At 42.9% G+C, this 12688-nt stretch overlaps 1 long non-coding RNA gene across 1 annotated transcript in view; it reads left to right on the top strand.

Annotated features, from left to right (window-relative positions):
* Positions 1-12688, top strand: part of LOC146863100 (uncharacterized) — a 163271-nt gene that overhangs the window by 32937 nt on the left and 117646 nt on the right. The gene's annotated exons all lie outside the window — the stretch shown is intronic.

The raw sequence follows: 12688 nt of genomic DNA, 5'->3' as shown, positions 1-12688 counted from the left end.
GCAGCACGGTCTTAAATGCTTCCCACAGCGACACTGCCGAGTCCACGGATCCCTGATTGTCCTTGAAAAAATTATCTACTGTCTTTACCAGCGCGCTGCGCATCTTGGGGTCTCGGAAATACCAAGGGTTGATAGGGGCCACCCTTCCCCCTCCCTCTCGCCCCAGATCCAGCCTGACCCACACCGGCGAATGGTCAGATATACCACGCGCCATGTGCCTGGCCTCAGACACCAATGAGGCATGCGCAGCCAGAGTGAGTATGTAGTCAATCCTGGAAAGGCTACCATGCGCCCCGGAGTGGAAAGTGTATTGGCTCTGTGTGGGGTGCCGGAGCCTCCAGCAGTCTATCAGGCCAAGCGTATCTAGAAAGTCTGGAAGCCACTTCTGAGCCCCCCCAGTGTCTCTGGGCGGGTATCTATCCAGCAGGCCGGAGCCAACAGCGTTGAAATCACCTCCCACTACAAGCATACCCCCCGGGAGATCCAGCAGGGCCCTACCCAGATCTGTGAACGTGGAGGCCTGCAGGGCCGGCGGGACATAAACCGAAACCAAAACCAAAGTTCTTCCTTCCCACCGCCCCGCCACCGCCACAAACCTCCCCCTATCATCAACAATGGTGGAATCCACCTCAAATGGTAGCGAGGCTCTGACTAGGATGCCCACACCCCTGGACCCAGAGGAGAATCCCGAATGAGCTATGAGTTTATAACCCTTCCTATTCAGGGCATAGCACGTATTACCCATAAGATGCGTCTCCTGCAGCAGGGCAACATCCGGCAATGACCGTTTCAAGAATTGCAAAACAATCCCACGCTTAATGCGATCCCCCAAACCATTAGCATTCCAGCTTATAACACTTAAGCCCCTACCCCCCATCCCCAAACGTAAAGAGGCCCACCCCACACCCGAAGAGCCACCATGGAACAGTCCTGAAGATAATCACTATGCCTTGCGGAAACAAAATCAACTAGATTGTTAAAAAAAATCCAAACCCTAATTCTCTCAAATATAATACAAAATCAACACAAATAACACATCCAATAGTGCTTCAAATGTTCAAAGCTTACCTTTACTTCATAGATTGTCTGCAAATTTACCCAATACGCCAGATAATGTATCAAAAATTTCGCTTTTAAAGCATCCAGTATGAATTCCTTCAAGATCTTACGTAGTTTCTCTGCACAATCTTTCCAATACACCACATAATGTATCAAAAATTTAGTTTTGAAAGCATCCAGTATGAATTCCTTAAAGATCTTACGTAGTTTCTCTGCACAATTTTCCCAATACACCAGATAATGTATCAAAACAATAATTTTGCTTTGAAAGCAACCAGTATGAATTCTTTAAAGATCTTACGTAGTTTCTCTGCACATTTTCCCAATACGCCAGATAATGTATCAAAAATGTCACTTTGAAAGCATCCAGTATGAATTCCTTAAAGATCTATACACCTTCCCATTAAAGCCGAATAGTGTATCTAAAATCTTTGTTTCAGAAAAATTAAGTATGAGTTAGGTAATTCATAAGGCAATCTCGGTTTCATTTCCAAGTGTGTATCATTACAGTGACTCCACCCATTATTACACTTTGAATAAACTGTATAATGTCCACTTGTAGTAGTACCTCTAGCATGGAAAACAATAGCAACTGTTGCAAAAGTTCTTCCAGAAATAGATACTTGATTAGCAACAACATTTTTAATTTTGGTTTCCACATTTCTTCCATTTTGTTGACAGCGTAGCAGCATTATAATCAAATATTTTCCATATCTTTGTAGGCATAATGCAGATAGTATTCTTGATTTACAACGAGAACACATCATCTCATGATCAGCTTCTTTTACTAATTTGGAAAATGGTACAGATTTGCAGTCAGGTATTGTTAAATATAAAAATCGTTCTCTGTCAACTATAGTGCTTGAAGTTAACAAACACTCTTCACATTTATGTTCCCATTTATTACTGAGTCGAAATAAACTCTCAATCTGAATTCCTTCATCTTCTAGTACTCCAAGCATAACCATCAGAAATTCTTGTGCATATTGCTGTATATTAGCACTGAACATTAAAGATCCAGTACATGTATCCAACAGTTAGCGAATACCAGAAGCAGAATGAATATTACTTCTATCAGTTCTCAATTCTTGAAATAAAGTGCAGAGTGCAGAACATAAAGTTTTTTCCTGACTTTCCATAATTTCACCACAAACATCTTCAAGATAAAATTTAACATTTAGAATGACATTACCATAGCAGTTGACACCAAAAGCATTTTCTAATTGGTATCCAACAACATCATCACTTGTTTGTATTTTCTGCTTCTTTACATCTTTTCTTTCCTGTTGATTTTCTTTCTGCTTTTCAACCATAGTTAACTCTTCAACATATTTGCATTTTGAACACACAACATGTTTCTCATAAATAGGATATTCACCTAAATGGGGAGCATAAAGCCTTCTCAAACGATTATATTCTCTTACACAATTAACATCAGCACTAACCTTGTCCTCATCAAAATCAATTAAATACAAACCAGACAACGTTCTAGCTCGAGATAATGCAAAATATACCATTTCTTCTTTAAACACAGTTTTTCCAACATTTACCAAAGCATTATCTCCACTTAAACCTTTTGATTTGTGAATAGTTATTGCATATGCTAAACAGAAGGGAAACTTATTTCTACAAACATACAAGTCAAGTACAAGCAAAAAACATGCAGCAGAATGTGCAATCTGTCTTACCTCTGCAATCTGATCAAATTTAACTTTCAAAAATTCAATTCCATTTCTATTTTGATATTTCACAAAATCAACAACTTTCCCCATTGCTCCATTCACTAAACCGTCTTCTACATGCAGATTACACTTCAAAATGACTCGACAGTTTAAACATACATCTAAAAAAAATTCTAAGCTAGCAGTTATTGATACAGACTTTTCCAAAGAATCCAATTTAGTCTGTAGTTTTTCTGAAAGAACAATTGTTATTCCTTGATGTTCTATTTTATCAATAGCTTCAATGTGAACTATTTCTTGATTTTCCAATTTCTTAAGCTCTCTATTAAATGTATAACACTCTTCCACTGTAGGTATTAAGCAAACTATAGACTTTTTTTCTTTCGTTTTCTTGTACATTTCTTCTGCTGGTGTGTTTTCATTTGTAGACAAGTTCTTTAGTAGACGACTTTGAAAAGCTTGCTTACCATGTTAGAACATCAATTCTTACATCTTTCAGAATATTTCCATAATCTTCATCTCTTGCTTGTCGCATATTCTGAGTTCTGTATATTCAAAATGTAACCACAGATTCACATTTCCAATACTTCCCAAAGATTTCTTAGTGTCTTCATGTAGAAGAGTTTTAAACACTGGTTCTCCTTTTACAGGTTTTAGTTGTAGCAGATCTCCAAATACAATTAAATGTTTTCCCCCAAAGAGAACATCGTAATCTGTTTTAATACCTGTTGCATTCTTAAGTGTAAAAAAGCAAGCATTAAGTTTGAGACCATGCTCACCTCATCAATAATTAAGAGTTCCATTTTCTTCAGCACTCTTGACACTTCATAAGAAGCTTCTCCAGAGAACTTCTGTTATTTTAATTTATTATCATGCTCCACTGGTAACATCAATAATCTATGCAAAGTAACTCCTATAACATTGTGTGCAGCTAATCCAGTTGGAGCTGTTACCACACAACATAAATGTGAACCAGTCGTTTTTTGAAGATAACTGGTCAAAACTTTAATTAAAAAAGTTTTACCTATCCCAAATTGACCACTGATGTACATCAGAAGAGGTTTAATAGAAGAACACCGGCATTCTTTTTTTATGCAACAAACCATGTTCTATCAGTTCTCTCACTTGCACATATATTTCTTTCTGTTCAACATTTACTTGTTCTTCTAACTTTTCCAATGTTATATTCTCCTCGTGTGCTTGTTGCATTGCAATTTCGACTTCATGCATAGCAATCGCTGCTTCATTTTCCGGCATTGGTTGTCCAAGAGGATCCTGACTACATGGACCACTACTTTGACTATCTTGAGAACTTTCATGAGCTATTTCAGCTATAATAGTCTTTTCCTGTTCAACTTCATCATTCAACATTTTTAAATATGTAGGGAAAATTGGACATCGAATGCTATCTGTACAAGCATTAAAAGAATCTTCATAGCAGCCAAACTCTCCAAGTAATTCACTTTCGCTACGCCATGGTTTAAACAGCTGCAGAAGTACTAGATAGTAAAATTCTTGCTTATCTGGAGTTTTACAACTAAGTTTCTTGTGGTTTATAAGATTACCCTGTGCATGTTTTATTAAACAACCATGACATACAACTACTGCAAACTTTCCTTCTTTTAAATTCTCTTTAACATTTCTTTTGAAGCTGTAATGTTGAAGTACTTCATACAGACATAGCTGTTCCAGATGTTGACTCCTTTTTGGATAGTATGTCTCTAACATATTAGTTGTACGAATACATGTTCAATATCTTCCAATGATTTCAACACTCTATTTCGTATGCAGGCAAGACCTAAACTTACCCAAATGATTCCTTGTGAATTTGAATATAAACTTGAAGAACACAAGCGGTCTGAACATTCATACGGTCCAATTTATCAGTGGGAAAGCATTTTCAAACTAAAGCTGTACAATTTTTTGCTAAGAATATTCTCTTGTGCAATTTCTTCCCACATTTGTTTCATCTCTGTTTTTTCAGATTTTGTTATGTACGATGTAACATAACGTGCAACAGCAATTGAGTTATCCGCAACATACTGGATGTCCATGTTCACATTCTACATTTTTTAAATGACTGGATTGTAGTCATTGATATACTTTGACACTTCTGTTCTTTTTAAGTTGTAGGTATTCTTTGAGATTTACGAGTTATTGTGTGCCTCACAGAAGAAAAAAAAGAATTTACTCTTCCTTTACAAATGACTGGATGGGGAAAACCAAACCCACATTTGGTGTAAAATTTTCCTTTAGACTTGTATTTTCTTCTGCAATACTTTCCACAACGGTGACTTTGGAAACGTAAAACTTGCTGTCTCAAGCTTCTACCTCCTCCTTCTCTTGGAATCTCACATGACACATACTGTTCAATGAAAGACAATACTGTTTCATCAGAATCATTTCCAAATTTAGGTGCATCCTTGATCCATACTAGCATATGTATATGAGATGCACCTCTTGGTTGATACTCATTTCTCCAAAAGAAATCGGTAACTTCTCCAAGAGGTAGATTCTTTTTATTTCAGATAAAAGACATCATACCTTGAAACTTATGATTAAAATATCTGCACACATTTACAGGATCCAATGAACACAGTTCACCAAGAGTCTTTAATTCAACATTTTTTATATTAGAATTCGCTTCTCTTAAAAACTCAAGCAAATCTTCCCATGCATACTCTGCACAGCTAAGTGTGGCAAACCATGTTGTTGAACCTATATCAATACTTATTTGTTCCAAGTTGACATGCCATCAAATTGATTAATTGTGCTTCTAAATTTTCATCTGTTTCTTGAACTTTTTCCACAAATACTTTCGCAGAAAGAAGTGATTCATGTACTCCAGTTTTAAGTATATAATTCACTGCATACGAGAGAGAAGACAGATCACTCTCAAACAAAAGGTGAAATATGTATGGAATGCACTGTCGAAATCTAGGATCTTCAGAATATAATCTTGTTGACCGATATTCTGAAGCTGGAATCCGTACAGGTCGGTCATCATATCACCCACCTTCTCCAGTAGGAAACAACTGTGGAAAACAACAAGCTTCCAAGCTTTTCTCCCATACACTCATTGGAGTTCCCTGTCCTTTCTTCATTTGAAATAACTCAATGCTACTTCCTATCACTTCTTTTTAATGCAAAGGACATATTGTATAATGTTCATAAATCTCTTCAGTCCTTGACTTGTCCACTTTCTCTATTTGACCACTTGAAATTTCAAAATCATCTTCTAAACGTATTACCTGTTCATCCACATTTACATTTTTGTAATAAATATTGTTTTCTGTAAGATATAAGATAGTCTTTTCAACTTTATCAACATCCACAATTTCTTACCATATTTTCCGACTCTTTGTGGGTACACCATTTACTAAAATAACTACTGCCTCATCTTCCTCTTTCTCCCCAGCAATAGTTTCAATGTTTTTCCTAAAATCCAAAGGTAAGCAAACCACTTTTCCGTTCAGCCCTCTTTGCAAGTCTGTTGGTGGCAGTTTACCTGTTTTAGACTCCATCCGAATGATAGTTTGAAAAGGATGAATAGATTGAATGAAGACCAACTCAAATGTACTCAATTTGGCCAGCTCCTGCGGAATAGCTACTAACTCCAATTTATTAGGCACTGCTCTAGCAGGCATTTTGTTCTCTTATAATTTGTTGTAATAATATTTACATATACGTTGATTACTACCTATCTCAAATCGACCTTCAACAAACCAAGTACGTTGCAAATTCTTCCCACTTACCATTGTTCTCCTTTTCACTTTTCAAATACAAATCAACATTCCTACTTTGACTTTTATAATGAGTACGTCGACAACAAACACAAACATAGTATGGTATTTCAGAGCACACTACATTAAACTTTCCAATTTCTTCTTCAAACCGATCAGTGCTAATCACTGTCTCATCTCCTCCAACATCTGTAATTGTCAAACTTTCACTTTCTATGAACTGCTCTTCTGAACCAAAATATTGCATTTCAATATCATCACACTTTTTTTGAACATCTGATAAAGACCCATATAAAAGGCTTCCATTCAGTTCACTTAAACTTAATGCAGGACTTTTTACATAGTACAGTTTTTTTACAAAGTTCCGCATTTCTGAATGGTGTACTGCTAACATCCTCAATTGATGAAAAACACTTTTAAAACTTTTCTTGAAAGACAAGCCAGAGAATGCCCATACTTCTCAGTATATTTTCTTACATTACATGGATCTAGTCTTTGTAACAATTTAGGTGCCGATCACGATCCGGTAAAAAATGTCCCCGTACGACTCGTATCGGGTCTTTTTACCGTACGAATCGTACAAGTGCCGTACGAACTGGCAATCACGATTCGCATGGTAAAAAGTCCATACGAACCGCACTGGGAACATTTCCCCACACGTCCTCGGGTCGGAAAATGTGTCCGACACGTCCTCGTACGATTCACCGTACAAACGTGAACGGTGAACTCCGACCGGGGAATCACGATCCATCCCGGGCGTCCGAATGTACAACCGTATGGTGAAAAGACCGTCCGCACCGAACTCCCATAACAACCATGGAGACGTCCAAACAGGTGCCCGGTACGTGCCGTACCCCCCCCAGCCCCCGTAGGTACGCGCCGACCCCCCCCCCAGCCCCCGTAGGTACGTGCGACCCCCCCTGTGTGTACACCCGTGTACGGTGCGTACCCCCGTGTACGTTCGAGTCGAACCCCCCCGTGTACGCTCGAGTCGAACCCCCCCGTGTACGCTCGAGTCGAACCCCCCCGTGTACGCTCGAGTCGAACCCCCCCGTGTACGCTCGAGTCGAACCCCCCCGTGTACGCTCGAGTCGAACCCCCCCGTGTACGCTCGAGTCGGACCCCCCCGTGTACGTTCGAGTCGTACCCCCACCCGTGTATGTACGGTGCGTACCCCCAGCGCGTAGCGCTGGGGGTACGCACCGTACATACACGGGTGGGGGTATGACTCGAACGTACACGGGGGGGTCCGACTCGAGCGTACACGGGGGGGTTCGACTCGAGCGTACACGGGGGGGTTCGACTCGAGCGTACACGGGGGGGTACGCACCGTACATACACGGGTGGGGGTACGACTCGAGCGTACACGGGGGGGTTCGACTCGAGCGTACACGGGGGGGTTCGACTCGAGCGTACACGGGGGGGTTCGACTCGAGCGTACACGGGGGGGTTCGACTCGAGCGTACACGGGGGGGTTCGACTCGAGCGTACACGGGGGGGTACGCACCGTACATACACGGGTGGGGGTACGACTCGAGCGTACACGGGGGGGTTCGACTCGAGCGTACACGGGGGGGTTCGACTCGAGCGTACACGGGGGGGTTCGACTCGAGCGTACACGGGGGGGTTCGACTCGAACGTACACGGGGGTACGCACCGTACACGGGTGTACACACAGGGGGGGTCGGCACGTACCTACGGGGGCTGGGGGGGGTCGGCGCGTACCTACAGGGGCTGGGGGGGGGTCGGCGCGTACCTACGGGGGCTGGGGGGGGGTCGGCGCGTACCTACGGGGGCTGGGGGGGGGGTCGGCGCGTACCTACGGGGGCTGGGGGGGGTCGGCGCGTACCTACAGGGGCTGGGGGGGGGTCGGCGCGTACCTACGGGGGCTGGGGGGGGGTCGGCGCGTACCTACGGGGGCTGGGGGGGGGGTCGGCGCGTACCTACGGGGGCTGGGGGGGGTCGGCGCGTACCGGGCCACCTACTCTGGTCGATTCGCGCCGTACTTCGCTTTTGCAGCACTTTTTGGGTGCCGTGAAAATATTGCCGTCCGGACTGCTGTCGGTTCGAATCGTAATTCCTGGTTCGTGAAACGCTGCCTGAAAGCGTCCCGACGTCACGTCGCAGCATTCCCGGATCACATTCGTATGTATATTTTCGTCGGTCGGTGTTTTTTACGATTCGTACGGAAATGGTGTTTCCGTGCGAATCGTAATTCCATGTTTGTAAAGTTTTACAACCGGGTACGAGTCGGACGGGGAATTCGCTCCGACCGACGGTTCGTACGCGGTTTTTAACGGATCGTAATCGGCACCTTAATCTTCTGTTTTATACCTTTCTGAGTATATTCTTGTTGCAAATTTCGCATTATATCAATGGATTCCTGTTGAATACTACAAATGCTACTACAACTCCACTTATACACAGGAGCTCATGGACGTTTCCCTTGCACTTCTTCAGCAATTAACTCTTCTGCACTTTTACCAACCATTTCCTCCTTTGGGAGACGAACACCTCCTGAACTTCGTTGCAACGACCTCCAGTATCAACTGCAAATGATAAACTATTTTCCTGGAAGTAACTTTCCTCATAAAAAAAAGGCTCAGTACAAGAAGTCTTTTTTTGCTACTTTTGTCTTTCAATACTTTGGCTATTTTATCCAATACTTTCATTCTCTTTAAAATCAAATCGAACAACTTCTGTTTCAAATTGAAAGCAGTATCCACTATACTTTCATACGCTGCTTCTCTTTGAATTGGAACATTCTTCTTTTATATTGGCAGCATGTTTTCAATAAATTCTGAATCACTCTAGATCGAAAAAGTCTCTGAAGAATTTCTTGAAATTGTTTTTGTCTCCGAGTACCAGATACTATTTCTTTATCATCTTTCCTTTTCCTCATATTTGAAATTGAACTCTGCTTCACCTTACTTGAAAAATTCTTCATTTTGCTTTGTGTGATGTTTTTCTCATTACATGTTTGTAATATTTTTTTCAAAAATTGTCTTTTTTCTTTTGCTCAAACAAACAGTTTCTCTACTACTCACATTTTTATCTACTTCAAGATCTTTCCTTTTCATCAAATATATATTTTTCTTCTCTTTCCTTTTTTTTCCACTTTTTCTAGACATTTCCAAATTTCAATCCAAACAAAATACTTTTCTGAAAAACCAAAAATAGATTCAATTATTTTTCACATTTCTTCACTATGTTAAAATATTAACATACAATTGCAAAACTTCCACTAACAACGTCCAGACCCAGTGCTGCAACATGATGGAGCACGACAGATGAGCACTAGGATGACAAGTAGTGCCATAGAACATACAGCAAGTATTTATTTAATTATTTACATACTCCTTTACAATTTATATATAACTGCACTACCTCATACTTTTCACCTCTCCGCCATACCCCACCACCCCACACCACTTTCTCTGCAACCCACCGCACACAACTTTATAAATAGTATTTTTAAACATTTTAATCTATGTACTTAGAATGATATTATCAACCAAACAGCACACATACACATTTCCATTATTACCTAACAATTTTATCAACAACTTTGCAAACATAACACTGCACCCAAGGCTTTAACTGGAGGGGGTGTCTGTGGGGATGTGACCACCAGGCAAAACCAAAGGAAATGATGGACGGAGTGTTGAACATTGCAAGCACTCACCCCCAGTCAACTGATCTGGGTTTAATCCACCACCGTTCTTTAGCCCACTCTGCCACCCCAGTTCAGACATGGCCATATGCAAATCAGTCTGACCCTGTGCCTCATGGGAACAGTCCAGCCCGAACTGCCAAGCCATGTCTTCCCTGGACCGGAAACAAGCTTCCTAGACCGGTTTCTGGCATTTCAGCCGTCTTCAGCCAGGCTTGCTTGAATCCAGTGGCAAAGTGAGCAAGGGACTCACGTCTGAGCAAACCCTGCCAACTTATGGCGAACAAAGCAAAACCAAAGGAAATGATGGACGGAGTGTTGAACATTGCAAGCACTCACCCCCAGTCAACTGATCTGGGTTTAATCTACCACCGTTCTTTAGCCCACTCTGCCACCCCAGTTCAGACATGGCCATATGCAAATCAGTCTGACCCTGTGCCTCATGGGAACAGTCCAGCCCGAACTGCCAAGCCATGTCTTTCCTGGACCGGAAACAAGCTTCCTAGACCGGTTTCTGGCATTTCAGCCATCTTCAGCCAGGCTTGCTTGAATCCAGTGGCAAAGTGAGCAAGGGACTCACGTCTGAGCATACCCTGCCAACTTATGGCGAACAAAGCAATACCAAAGGAAATGATGGACGGAGTGTTGAACATTGCAAGCACTCACCCCCAGTCAACTGATCTGGGTTTAATCCACCACCGTTCTTTAGCCCACTCTGCCACCCCAGTTCAGACATGGCAAAATGCAAATCAGTCTGACCCTGTGCCTCATGGGAACAGTCCAGCCCGAACTGCCAAGCCATGTCTTCCCTGGACCGGAAACAAGCTTCCTAGGACCGGTTTCTGGCATTTCAGCCGTCTTCAGCCAGGCTTGCTTGAATCCAGTGGCAAAGTGAGCAAGGGACTCATGTCTGAGCATACCCTGCCAACTTATGGCGAACAAAGCAATACCAAAGGAAATGATGGACGGAGTGTTGAACATTGCAAGCACTCACCCCCAGTCAACTGATCTGGGTTTAATCCACCACCGTTCTTTAGCCCACTCTGCCACCCCAGTTCAGACATGGCAATATGCAAATCAGTCTGACCCTGTGCCTCATGGGAACAGTCCAGCCCGAACTGCCAAGCCATGTCTTCCCTGGACCGGAAACAAGCTTCCTAGGACCGGTTTCTGGCATTTCAGCCGTCTTCAGCCAGGCTTGCTTGAATCCAGTGGCAAAGTGAGCAAGGGACTCATGTCTGAGCATACCCTGCCAACTTATGGCAAACAAAGCAATACCAAAGGAAATGATGGACGGAGTGTTGAACATTGCAAGCACTCACCCCCAGTCAACTGATCTGGGTTTAATCCACCACCGTTCTTTAGCCCACTCTGCCACTCCAGTTCAGACATGGCCATATGCAAATCAGTCTGACCCTGTGCCTCATGGGAACAGTCCAGCCCGAACTGCCAAACATATAGCATGCCATAGGGCACTTTATAAGTGCTCCCAGTGGTACTACATCACCTTCAGTAGCTCGACATCTGCACGTTACTAAATTCTGTGTTTTAATCAGAAACATACCCACCTCCCCCACACCCATCCCCACCCTTCCTTAACCATACAAAATCAAACAGAAACCCCCACCATTCCTAGTAGCGCCACTATACCCATACACAGGCTTAATTTTAACAGGTGTGTGCCGGAACACTTATCAACAAAAAGTATTCAAACATGCAAATCCGCGGGAAAAACCTAACCAATACCATAGCACGGTTAATAAATAGGCCCACTCAAACTATATTACCTTTACTAACTACACATGCCCACATTACAAATGTCCGCTGTGCGGTCCCCCTCCTGGAGCGCTTGGTGGCCTTGGGGACCGCCACCCCCTAGGGCCGCTCTTGCAATGTCCTGGGGTGTGTACCCCCGGGACATTGCCATTTGTTATGACAGGGCAGGAGCATGACTTTCACCCTTTGATTGCAAACCGTGGTTTGCTTCGTTGAAGCGAGAGGAGGAAAACCTCATCTCGCTTCAATAAAGGAAGGAGAATTGCTTTTGGGCAAGGGAAGCTGTATGTTAGTAGCTCCCGTTGCCCAAAAGCAGTGCTTGCTTCTGCAGGAGTCGGGGAGCCGACGGGACCATGGGGCTCCCCCCAAAGTCCCCAACAGTGAGGCCAGGCCCTGGGGGATGGGGTCCCCGGGGCCAAAAGCGGCCTGGGAGGAGGGCCACGTGGCCCCTTCCCCTTTAAAAAAAAATTAACGTTTTTTAATTTTTTTTTAAGTTTAGAGTTATGACCCCCTTGTCCACCCACCACAAACAAATGTGATAGCAACCTTCCATAATCTGGAACATAACAAATCGGCGATGTTGAACAGTTATAAAAATCAAGATGCATGTGAGGTTGGACAAATATGAATCATAGTCATCCATGGATTTACAAATAAAACATTTAACCCCTTCAGTGCCCATGACGAGCTGGACTCGTCATGGGCCGCGGTTGCGCTGTGCCCATGACGAGTCCAGCTCGTCATAGACCCCGCCC

This window comes from Triturus cristatus, chromosome 2_2 (assembly GCF_964204655.1).
Source record: "Triturus cristatus chromosome 2_2, aTriCri1.1, whole genome shotgun sequence".
In the NCBI taxonomy this organism is placed as follows: Eukaryota; Metazoa; Chordata; class Amphibia; order Caudata; family Salamandridae; genus Triturus; species Triturus cristatus.
Note: the sequence above shows the minus strand (reverse complement) of the source record. Positions and strands in the feature narration are given on the sequence as shown.